This window comes from Heterodontus francisci, chromosome 10 (assembly GCF_036365525.1).
Source record: "Heterodontus francisci isolate sHetFra1 chromosome 10, sHetFra1.hap1, whole genome shotgun sequence".
NCBI lineage: Eukaryota > Metazoa > Chordata > Chondrichthyes > Heterodontiformes > Heterodontidae > Heterodontus > Heterodontus francisci.
In genome coordinates, this window is record NC_090380.1 from 50356329 (window position 1) to 50368905 (window position 12577).

Sequence of the window (12577 nt, forward strand, 5' to 3'; positions counted from 1 at the left end):
TGGAATTATATTAGTCCAATATGCTATTTTTATTGCTTTTGTATTGATCCACTGTGATTCTGTTTAACTGAGAAATAAAGACATCAGGAAAATAAAATGTTTTATTGGGGAAAATAATAATTTCTCATATCTTCTTGGCTAACAAGGTTTTTTTTTATATCCTTTTTTGATCAAAAATAATTCACCTGACTAGCCAGGGAGAGAACTTGATGAGTCAGCAGTTAAAACCATCTGAGTTACTTCACTGCCAGGATCCAGCTGCTGAAATTTTAACCTGCTCTCCTGTGTAGGTATCAAGAACAAAGCCAGTGGGTCCTTTTCTCACATATGTATTTTTGACCTGACTGCAATTTTAACCCAGACCTGAGCATCAAAGCCGTACTGGGAGACCCAAAGCTGGACTGAAATTGGACTTTGGACCTTATTTCAATAATTTTGGAGAGTTACCAGCCCCTGTCTCGTCTCCACAGTTTGCGCATTTCAGCACATGAATTTTGAGCCACTTGCTTTGCTGTAGCTCTCATCAGGTAAGTCGGGTGAGGAATAGCATGAGGATGGCCAGCTGTGGCTGGCAATGGCATGCTGGAATGCTGTGGTATCAGGAAGGGCATTCCTATTCCTCCTGGTTCCACATGAATTTTATGCAAATAAAATTAACCTTTTTGGTAGCTGCTGGTTCCCAGGCCTCATTCACACCTGCAAACATGAGCAGAACAGGCCAAATGCTTACTGTTCTCAGGGCAGTCCAATTTCTTGGAGGGGATATAAAACAAGCACTAAGTCTTTCATTAGTATATGCAAACAGCCTATTGCCTGTTTTAGGAAGCCGACCCAGATGCCTCAAAATCATTCAATGCCAATATTGCATTCGATATGTTGCCGATGTCTTTGGGGTACAGGCCATGGCAGTGCAAAATTGGTAATTTTTGCCTCAATTTTCTGTTTGGAAAACAGTCACAGGGCTAAATGATTCCGACCCACTGTTTCTGCAGTGTGAATTCTTGAACATTGTTTGAAATGAAATCCTAGCTCCCGGATCAATCAGTGACATTTACTTTGACGTTCAAATTTGAATGTCTGGAATTCTTTCAGTGGCTGGAATTTAACGCCATCCCCCCACCACCTGACCCCTCCCTGGAGCATGCTAGGAGGCCGGAGGTGGGGGGATGGAGGGGAGGGGTGCGTAAAATCGTATGGGAAGCTGGCCCATCCCCACTGCTATTTTACCAGAGGTGGGGGAGGTGGCAAATGGCCCACCCAGCCCAGGCCAAATGAGGCCCTTAAGTGGTCAATTGCCACCTAAGGGCCTCTTTCCGCCGCCGCCGGTATTTTACCAGAGGTAGACGGACACTTCAGCACCTGAGGATGCCGTCCAGTAATACTTGGTGGCCTCCTTGAAGGCGAGGGGCAGGGGGGGTGCCCTCCTGATCTGGCACTCAGTGCCCCACAGAATGCTCCCCCAGTAGCACAGGCTGCCCTCCCCTAAAACCACCCCTCTGACTGCCTCCCCCCCCACCACTCCTCAACACCAGGGCCTAGATGATTGTCCCTGACGAAGCCCAACACCCGCTTACCTTCTCGGAGGCCGACGCACATCGTTCCTCTTCTTTCTGGGCGCAGTCCCAGGAGTGGCCACCGCTCCTGGTGGTGCTGCTGGGACTGAAGAGCTGCCAGCCTTCTAACTGGTTGGCAGCTCTTGGAGGCAACCATTTCTAAGTATCCAAACTACTCGCCTGTTGTCAATTGGTGACTATGGTGTATTGAGACTCCACAGATGCACTGCAAAAATTGGCATAAGTAAATATTCTTCTTTCACTTTCTGGAAGTTTGAATTTAATAGGAAATGTCTCCTTCTAATGATCTAACAGCCTTTTAAAGTTAAATGTTGTATGTGAGTTTGTGTGTATTTACTCACAGACCCTAACATTTAGATGGGTATGGGCATTGCAGGTGGAACTACCTGCTGGTTTCATTAAAAATGACACCTGAAACAGAAAGTCTCAGTGTAATCAAATTTAATCGAAAACATTTCATATTAAGTGCACAAAAGCACAGGCACACAAAACAAGTTCATAGCTTCACAAGTCACAATCCAGCTGAAATCTTCATACAGTGATCTTAAACTGATCTGTCCATTAATTCTGCCAAAAGAACAATTTTAATATTTAATTGAATTTTGTTTTATTGGGGTAGATTTTCAACTTGCTGCCCAAGCAAAAAAACAAGCATTTTGGATGGGTTACCCATTGTCAAAATTTGCCCAATTTTCTCCACAATTTTAGTTTTATGCCTGGGTGGCAAGTTGAAAATCTACGCTATTAAGTTTCTTGCTTCCTGCTGAAGTTCCACATCAATGTTCATTAATAAAAGAAAATAATCAACTGATAATAAGCTAGACAAGTTTATATCAGTGAGTCTTTACACTCTCCCAACAACTTCTTACATTTGTCAGAAGTTTGTATGTTCAAGTTCCATTTCAGGAATTCAATATATAATCTAAGCTGATGATATACTGCAATACTGTAGTTGTGCTGCCTTGCCAGAGGTACCATCTTTGACATGAGACATTAAAGGCAAGTCTGACTTTTCCAGTAACTTAAGTGCATTAAAATCCAATAGTTCAAATCAACGGAAACCAGAAACAAAAACAGAAAATGCTGGAAATATTCAGCAGGTCAGGCAGCAACTGTGGAGACAAAAACAGAGGCTGGAATTTTATGTCACCCTAGCGAGCCGGATGGTGGCGGGGGGTGGTGTAAAATAGAGTGGGAGGCTCCGGAAGGCCTTCCCGGTTTGCTCCTGCCTCTGCCCGACTTTACATAGGCTATGGGGGGGGGGGGGGGCAAGAAACGGGCCCCCTGCCCCAGGCCAATCGAGGCCCTTAAATGGCCACCTAACGGCCATTTAAGGGCCTTTGCCCCCCCCCCCCCCCCACAACGGGTATTTTACCCGTGGCAAGCAGGCGTCCAATAGACATGAAAGGCCACCCAGTGATACCTGGCAGCCTTCCAGCGCACAGGGTGCCCGATTGAGGGCTGCCCCCACTTCCCCAACCACCCCCAGGACCCAAGACACCACCCTTCCCCCTAGATGACCACCCTTGCCTCGCCAGGCCACGACAGATCTGCCCTGCGAGGCAAACCAAACTTTTCTCGGTCCCGACTCCATGTCTTCGGCTGGGCTGCAGTCCCAGCAGTGGCCACCACTCCCAGTGGCACTGCTAGGACTAAGAGCTGCCATCCCGATGATTGGCCAGCAACTCAATGGGGCAGGACTTCCTCCCTCAAGCAGGTGGAAGTCCTGCCTCTGAACAGTTAAAGCCCCGGGACCCGTAAAATGCGGGTCAGATCCCCGGGCTGGGCGGATGCGGGTTCGTCAATGACTTTTACATCAGTGGCCAGCTCCCATCCACCCATCGTAAAATCTAGCCCAGAGTTAACGTTTCAGATCAGTGTGACCTTTCATCAGAACTGGTAAAAATTTGAAATGTAACAGCTTTTGAGCAAGTGAAAGGGATGGGTCGGGGGGAGGGAGGGAGGAAGAAGAACAAAAGGGAAGGTCTGTGATACGGTGGAGGGCAGTAAATGATAAAAGGTTTCATGGTACAAAGCCATGGAGAGTGGTAATGGGTCAAGTAAAGAAACAAAAATGTGATTAGATGAGGTGTAATGCCAGGATAGCAGCCATCTGAATACAAAGTAAAGGGATTAAGAAAGAAATGGGTGTGTATGTGTGTGGGGGGAAGGGAGGGGGAACAAACAACCAGCAAAATAAATGAAAAAAAAGGGCAGAGATTATGATCTAAAATTGTTGAACTCAATGTTGAGTCCAGAAGGCTGTAAAGTGCCCAGTTGAAAGATGAGGTGCTGTTCCTTGAGCTTGCACTGAGCTTCTCGAACACTGTCGCAGGCCAAGGTCAGAAAGGTCAGAGTGGGAGCAAGCTGGAGAATTGAAATGACAAGCGACAGGAAGTTCAGGGTCGCAATTGTGGACTGAACAGGGGTGATCCACAAAGGAAACCAAGGTGTTCTCCAGGGTCCTGGCCAACATTCCTTTCTCAATCAACAATGCCAAAAACATATTCATTCATTGCTCGTCTCATTGTTGTTTATGGGACCTTGCTGTGTGCAAATCTACTGTATTTGCCTACATCATCAAAATCAATGCTTTTCAAAGTCATTTGTTCCACGCAAATCATTTGACAAATTTGAGAGGTGATGAAACACTTCATTAATCTTCCTTTTTAATTAATACTGATGGCAACCACAGGCATTAAATCAGCTCACAAATGCCATTATGTAACAACAAACATCCCCAATTAATAAAGCTGTGGCTTAAATGCATCTAAAAGTCTACTTTTGTTTCCAGATGACGTTCAATTTTACTTTTAAAAAGAAAAACCCAGCCTAGTATTACACTGAGAAATGAATTTACAAGAACATAACTGCAGGCCATGGGAAGCAATTAGTACTATTTACAGCAATGGCTAATGTAGGTGGTGGGATGCTATGCAGCCAATCACTAATGGTCCATGGAAAGACTACTTCTTTTCCACGTGGACGAAATGAATGGTGATTTTGAGTATGCATACATTACAATTTCTTACCTTCATGGAACTTAGAAAGGCAACTATGAAATAATTAAGAACAAATTAAATATCAATTGTTCTAATTTATATACACAAATCAAATTAAATTAGAAAAGTAAAGGGAAAGGTTGAAATTTTTTTCAAATAGTTAATGAGGCAGTGCATTCAGCAGAATACTCATAGATTTTCTTTCTCCCTCTCTTTGAGATTTGACACCGTGCTTGCTTTACAAAATCAAATATATAGTTAAGTTCAATTAATTAATTTTTGGAAGGGCCGTACTCCAATATATTGTTAAAATAACAAATTGTCAGACTACATAAATAACAAGCTATTAAATTAAATATAATTCAGCCACAGTTAAAGAACCTTTCTTAAGTATCAGTTACAGAAGCTGTGAAGTAGCATAGTATCACTGTGTTTAAATTCAGTATACAATTCTAGCACTCAAGCAATGCCAATTTAATTTGCATAGCCTCCAGCAATCATGCAGTAATGCTTTAACCTACAGGAACATGCCACTATAACATGCCTTTCCAGGTTCCAAATCTCAAAGACAATGGATATTTTAAAAAAATCTTTACTAAACCAATATCTAACACTTTCTTTTGTTATCAGGCTACTCATCAACTTTATTTCTGATGCATTACTGGGGGTTGGAACATGCCTCCAATTTTTTACTTGTGCGCCTTATGAACGAGCTTGCTCAAACATAGTTAATGAGAAACTCAAGGCAGCTAAATATTGAAGAGAATGAGATTAAAAGTGATGCAAAAGATTGGCCTAACAGTTATTGTTGGCTATTATTGTTCCGAAGAAGGGTCACTGACCCGAAACGTTAACTCTGCTTCTCTTTCCACAGGTGCTGCCAGACCTGCTGAGTGACTCCAGCATTTCTTGTTTTTGTTTGAGTTATTGTTGGCTGCATGATTGGAACAATTGTGAAAAGATACTCACAAATGCCACAGATATAAAAAATGGAAAAATGGGTAAAGACAGAGAGAGATTACATCAAATTGTCAAAAGGTGGTCTGGATTTTACCAAACCCTCGATGTCGTGACCCGTGGTGTTGGGGGTGGGGCTGCCTGAAGATGGGTCTGGATGAGGCCCAACATGGACCTCGACATCAGGAGGGCCCGGCCCGATCCTGCCTGCGGCATTGAGGCTCCATGGCAGCCCCTCCACCGCTGGGCGACAGGAACACAATTTAAATATGCACATTATCAGGCAAACCGCCCCCACCTACCAAGACTGAGGCACCCATTATTTCACCACATGAACATTAACAGCCCTTGACTGGAAAGACATTTTTGTACTGTAACTAGCAATGTTGGAACAAAAGGGACCCAGTCGTTGCTTCCCCAATACACAGAAGAAGGGGTCAAACCAGTTTTAGTCACATGACTAGCTGGCTGGTGTTTTTTGAATTTGAACTTCCAACAAAGGATTTGAACAGACAAAGCCATGTGCTCATGGAGTAAAGATCTCTCCTGGAACTGAAGCAACAAGACCTCTCTCCTGCCTGCTTCCATCTACTTCCCACGGAACTGAATCTTGTGAAAACACGTGAAACTCAAAGAGAGAAAGGTTTCCTACATGGACAAGGTTTTAAGAAGACTACTGGGCCCCAACGAAAAGCAAGACTACTTACAAAAGGACTACAGTGAGCTCGAAGCACTGTAATAAGATATTGCCTCAAATTGTTCTACTTATTTTTTCTTATGCTCTTTTCTGCCCTTATTTGCATGTGTGTATCATGTATGCATGCTAGCGTGGGTGTGTCGTATATCCAAAGGCATGAACTGTATTAGAGTTTAAGCTTTAAGTTTTAATAACATTTCATCTTTCTTCTTTAAACCTGAGAAAGCCTGTGTGAATTGGTTCCACAGGGATCCGTGCTGGGACCACTGTTGTTTGTGATATACATTAATGATTTGGAGGAAAGTATAGGTGGACTGATTAGCAAGTTTGCAGACGACACTAAGATTGGTGGAGTAGCAGATAGTGAAGGGGACTGTCAGAGAATACAGCAGAATATAGATAGATTGGAGAGTTGGGCAGAGAAATGGCAGATGGAGTTCAATCAGGGCAAATGCGAGGTGATGCATTTTGGAAGATCCAATTCAAGAGTGAACTATACAGTAAATGGAAAAGTCCTGGGGAAAATTGATGTCCAGAGAGATTTGGGTGTTCAGGTCCACTGTTCCCTGAAGGTGGCAACGCAGGTAAATAGAGTGGTCAAGAAGGCATACGGCATGCTTTCCTTCATCGGACGGGGCATTGAGTACAAGAGTTGGCAGGTCATGTTACAGTTGTATAGGACTTTGGTTCGGCCACATTTGGAATACTGCGTACAGTTCTGGTCGCCACATTATCAAAAGGATGTGGATGCTTTGGAGAGGGTGCAGAGGAGGTTCACCAGGATGTTGCCTGGTATGGAGGGCGCTAGCTATGAAGAGAGGTTGAGTAGATTAGGATTATTTTCATTAGAAAGACGGAGGTTGAGGGGGGACCTGATTGAGGTGTACAAAATCATGAGAGGTATAGACAGGGTGGATAGCAAAAGGCTTTTTCCCAGAGTGGGGGTTTCAATTACTAGAGGACACGAGTTCAAAGTGAAAGGGGAAAAGTTTAGGGGGGATATGCGTGGAAAGTTCTTTACGCAGAGGGTGGTGGGCACCTGGAACGCATTGCCAGCGGAGGTGGTAGATGCGGGCACGATGGAGTCTTTTAAGATGTATCTAGACAGATACATGAATGGGCAGGAAGAAAAGAGATACAGAACCTTAGAAAATAGGCGACATGTTTAGAGAGAGGATCTGGATCGGCGCAGGCTTGGAGGGCCGAAGGGCCTGTTCCTGTGCTGTAATTATCTTTGTTATTTTTCTTTGTTCTTTTGTCTTATAATTGGAAAAACTGTGAACGAGTTTGGTGGCGGGCTCTTAAAATCCAGTCTGGTACTTCTGGAAAGGAATTCAAATGCTTTAAAACTTGGATTTTTAGATGTATACTCCTCAAAACATGGCTGTATATAAATGCACACCTTAGATGTGATAACTAAGCTGAATCAAAAAATGACAACAATTCCATCCATCAACTTTTCTTGCTTGCAAAGTCTCACAAATCATGTGGACAATTCAAAAAATGTATGTTCTGGATGAAAAACTTGTTTGTATTCAACTGCTTAGCTTTACTAGAATTCCAGTAATGTGGCTGCAGCACACTGCCTTCCAACCGCATAGGCATTAAATGCCTTTCCTTGGGCATTAGGTGCTAATAAATTTTTAACAATAATGGTAGTTGCAAAGATACCAAATCTGAAATTTCCATGGCAACTCATGTGGTTTTGAGTGCCAAAGGCTCATAGTTCACTATTTAACTTAGAAGTCTTTCAATGTCTCTGTAACTTCCTCCAACCCTACAATTTGTCCTTCCTCTCAGTCTTGATTTCTCTGAGCTTCTTGCCTAACTCCTCCTGCCATCATTCCTACATTGGAGATCTTCAACCCACTCTCTGAAATTTCTGACTCAAATGCCCCTCCACCTCTCCACTTCCCTTTCCTCCCCTGAGATCCTCCTTAAAACTCATTTCTTCAACCAAACCTTTTGTCACCCTCTCCTAATCTCTCCTTCCTTGACTTTATTTCCATTTACCCTTATAATTCCCTGAAGCACCTTTGCTGTTTTTCAATGTTAAAGATATAATATAAATGCAAGTTGTAGTAACAGCAGTAACAGTACTAGAAGTGGTAAAAGCACTGTCTTCGATTAGTACGACCACCCCACCGTGACATTTTCCATAATGATAGATTACATAAAGTCTTATTCCTGTGCAGAGACCTTTTTCCAGCATTGCAAGGCCTTTTCTACACATGACTATATGCTGTGTCCATATGCATAATGACATCACTAAGACTCCTTACAACTGTAATATAGTTTCCATGATCATTCCACCATGCATTGCCTTCCATTCAGTACTTCTCAGAGAAGCAAGTTGAGACATTTCCATCAAAAAAGAAAGTCAAATTGATTGGTTAATGGAACACATGAGATTAAATTTGGAATAGCTGCTAAATTTTGCTGAGGGTTCGTGGCACTTCATAGGATGGAACAGCAATAGTAAAAGGGGGTAGAAATATGCATGGGTCTTTTTTGCATATACATGTGCCAAAACTGACATGATCATTAGTAAATTATATTATCCAGAAGCTGCCAAGAAATCTGCAGAGATGGAATGCAATGGCCTGGAGTTTCTGCTAGGTTGAGCTTTTTTTAATCAGTGTAATTTGCCGAAAATCAGCGAAACCAGCGCTAAAGATCGAGGAATTTCAAACACAGATGACAGCAGCGTAAATTGAATTTCCTCAATCTTGTACGCTAGCTTCAAATACACCACACTGGAAGCTGGCCATATCCCAGATCAAATTGATCACCACGGTGAGTCTTCACTAATTGTACCTGCTTGAGGGTCTTTGAGGATGCTCTTAAAATTAAGCTTTTAGAAGGTGCAGCAGCACTATTAGGCACCTTCTAAAAGCTTTTTTTTAAATTTACTAAGAAACTGGCTATTGTACACCAATAAAACTAGGAAATGAAAATAAAAAGTTATTTTCAATTATTTAAAATCTGGTTACTCACAGGTGTGGGACAGATTAAAAATGTTCATTTTTTGTGATAGACCCATTTTCAGTTGTATCAATAAAACTGCACTGGGTTACCACTCATATATCAAGGTATATTATTAGTGCAAAAAAAAGTTCTGAAACATTGCCAGATTGCATTGGTACATGGAAGATGTTATATTTGGTGATATGCTAATGAATTTGAACAGAAACTTGAGCAAAAACATTCAATTCAAAAATCTAGCACAGCTTTCAGTGTCAATTGCACCCAAAGTGGAATGTCTACCCCAATATGTTTATGAATATTGAAAAAGTGAACTCCAAAAGTTAGATTGTGCGAAAAGGTAATGTTGTCGAGAACAGTGATAACTATAAATCCAACAATGAAGAAATCATCAACTTTTCGAAGCTGGAACATGTTAATGATAAAGAGTTTCCAATGCTTTGAGTCAGGAGATCTCTAATACGTACAGCTGAAAGAAACTCATTTAAAATCTGAACACGTACCAGTTTCATTTCATTGTGTCAGTGTTATGCATGTAATTGGGTATCAGTTTCATCACGTTTGCACAGCAGTTTGGTGGGATATATTTTGCTTTATATGATCATGGAACAGTACAGCACAGAAGGAGGCTATTTGGCCCATTGAGTCTGTGGTGGCTCTTTCAAACAGCAATCCAGTTAATCCCCTTCCTTTGCTCTTTCCCCATATCCCTGCATATTTTTTTCTCCTTTAGATACTTATCCGAATCCTTGTCAAAGGCTACTATTAATCTATATCCACCACCCCATCGGGCAGTGCATTCCAAATGCTAACCACTTGTTACATTGTGAGTTTTCCTCTCCAATTTTCTCATCTGAAGGCACCATCTCCTCCTGTACTACAGCCCTACAGCTTTCTGAGATCTCAATCAAATGGACTCCTTTTATCACACAAGATCACAAGTTAGGTTCAGATTATGGAGGCCCTTCATCCTTGATGCATTTCTTTTTAAGGTTGTGAAGCTGTAGCTTATCAATTTATCTCCCCATCCCACACCACCAATTCGACTCACCTGACTTAATGTGCAGGAAAGCTATCCACCCCAGAGGATTGAGGGCTCAATTTAAATGGCAAGGTCACATCTCAGCCATGGCCTGTACCCTGTGGCCTGTCAGGAAAAGCTTGCAGTAGCAAGGACCCAGGCCCAGGAGAGGAGCAGGAATGTTTCACCCACACACCCACCACCCACTCACCACCACCCACATCTGCACTTGTTTTATTTGCTCATGGGATGTAAGTGTTGCTGGCAAGGCCAGCATTTGTTGCCCATCCCTAATTGCCCTTATTTTGCCGCAAACCATTTTTGGGGGTCTCCTGTGTGAAACTGAACCCCCAACAGTTTGAACCCGCCAACAGTGACTTCATTCTCACCAGTTTCAAGTGGGAGACAGAGTCGAGGGATGAAGATGAGGCCTGGGCATAAAATATCCCAGACTCACACTCGAGTGGGGGTGGAGTGGGATGGTGTGGATGGCTATCTGCTTGCTCTACAGCTCATGCATCCCTGATTCACGGCCAGAGTTAAAATTAGCCTCAAAGGAATCTGTACTTCAGAATGGATCTGCCTTGTAGAGCATAGTTATATGGATTTGTGAATAGTATACTATCATTAGTTTGTTTTTTGTCTTACCTCTTCATTATGTGACTATTAACAAAGGCAATATGATTGATGCACTCATTTTACATTGCCATTTTTTGGTTAATGACACATTTTTATTCGTAATGTGATTTTTTTGATGTTCTTATTTTGCAGTACTATTATGCTGGGACACCAAATTTTGTCAAAAGCACTTTTGCTCCTTCAAATATGACTGTGAGTTCTTCTAATCATTTGGAGATTCTTGTCTGGAGGACTAATTATGATATAAGTGTCAGTGTAGCTCAGTTGTAGCACTCACACCTCTGAATGAGAAGGTCACGCATTCAAATCCCACTCTATAGACCTGACACTGAGGGATTGCTGCACTATTGGAGGTGCCATCTTTCAGATGAGGCATTAAACCGAAGCCCTGTTTGCCCTCTCTGATGGGCATAAAAGATCCCATGGCACTATTCAAAGAAGAGCAGCAGAGTTAACCCCAGTGTCCCGGGCAACGTTTATCCCTCAACCAACACCAATAAAACAGATTATCTGGTTATTGTTGTATTCTTGTTTGTGACAGATTGCTGTATAGCTGTCATGTTCCCTACATTAAACAGTCCCAAAAGTTCTTCAAAGGCTGTAAAATGCTTTGGCATGTCCTAAAGTCATGAAAGGTGTTATATGGGCAGGATTTAGCGGAGCCAGGATGACTCCTGGTGCTGGGACGAAAAGGCGGCGGGAATCCCCACCTCAGCCTTTTGGAGGCCCCCTGCTTCTATCTAATGGCCCCAGGCCAATTAACAGCCCGGCGCGGGATCCCTGTCCCTTTAAAGACAGGGGTCCTGCCTCCAAGAGCTGCCAGCCAATCAAAGGGCCGGCAACTCAGTAGTATCAGCAGTGCCACGGGGGGCAATGGCCACTGCTGATACGACAGGAAGTCTTGAAACCAGGCCCAGCACTGGAGACCCAGCCCCATGGTAATTGAGGCGGGGCCACCGGGGTCATACTGGCAAGACCCAGCGATGGGGGGAGGAAGGGTGGGTATTGAGGGCAAGGGGAGGGGGGTTCATTGAGATGCCCATGGAGGAGGGGGTCCCACCAAGACTGCAGGGAAGTCACCTTGTTTTACTGGGCAACCACTCCGTGTGTCGGAGGCCCCTGCTAGCGGCAGTGAGAAGAGGCCCTTGAGTGGTTGATAACAGGCCTCTTAAGGGCCTCAATTAGCCCCTGGATGGGAAGGCCGTCTTTGACCTATCCCGCCCCCCCCCCCCCCCAACTAAATTCCGGTGCGAAAGGAAGGAAATGGGTCCCTGCACCCACCTCCTATTGCAATTCTATGGGCCACCCCACCTCTTAGCCGTGTCGGGGCGTCCCACTAAATTCAGCCCGATAAATGCATGTCTTTGTTTCTATAAAGACTTACACTTCTTCTTGTGGGTGTTGCTCATTAATCTGCAGTCAATAATTTTCCGCTCATTAATTTGCGATCAAACAAATTTAAGACATATCCTCTAAAACAATGGGCCATCATTTAATATAGCAGGGCATCTAATGGTTTCTGCTGTTTATTAGGTTTCTCAAATTTTTTTGTGTGGTGATAACATTGCAGTGGGGAATCCAGGTAGCTGGGATCTAAATGAACAGGGCAAGCAACTGTGTATTTCCTCAACTAAAAAAATTGAAGGATTGTGAGAGAAACAGCACAAGGACTGAGAAAGAATTATAAATTAGAATGGGTGAA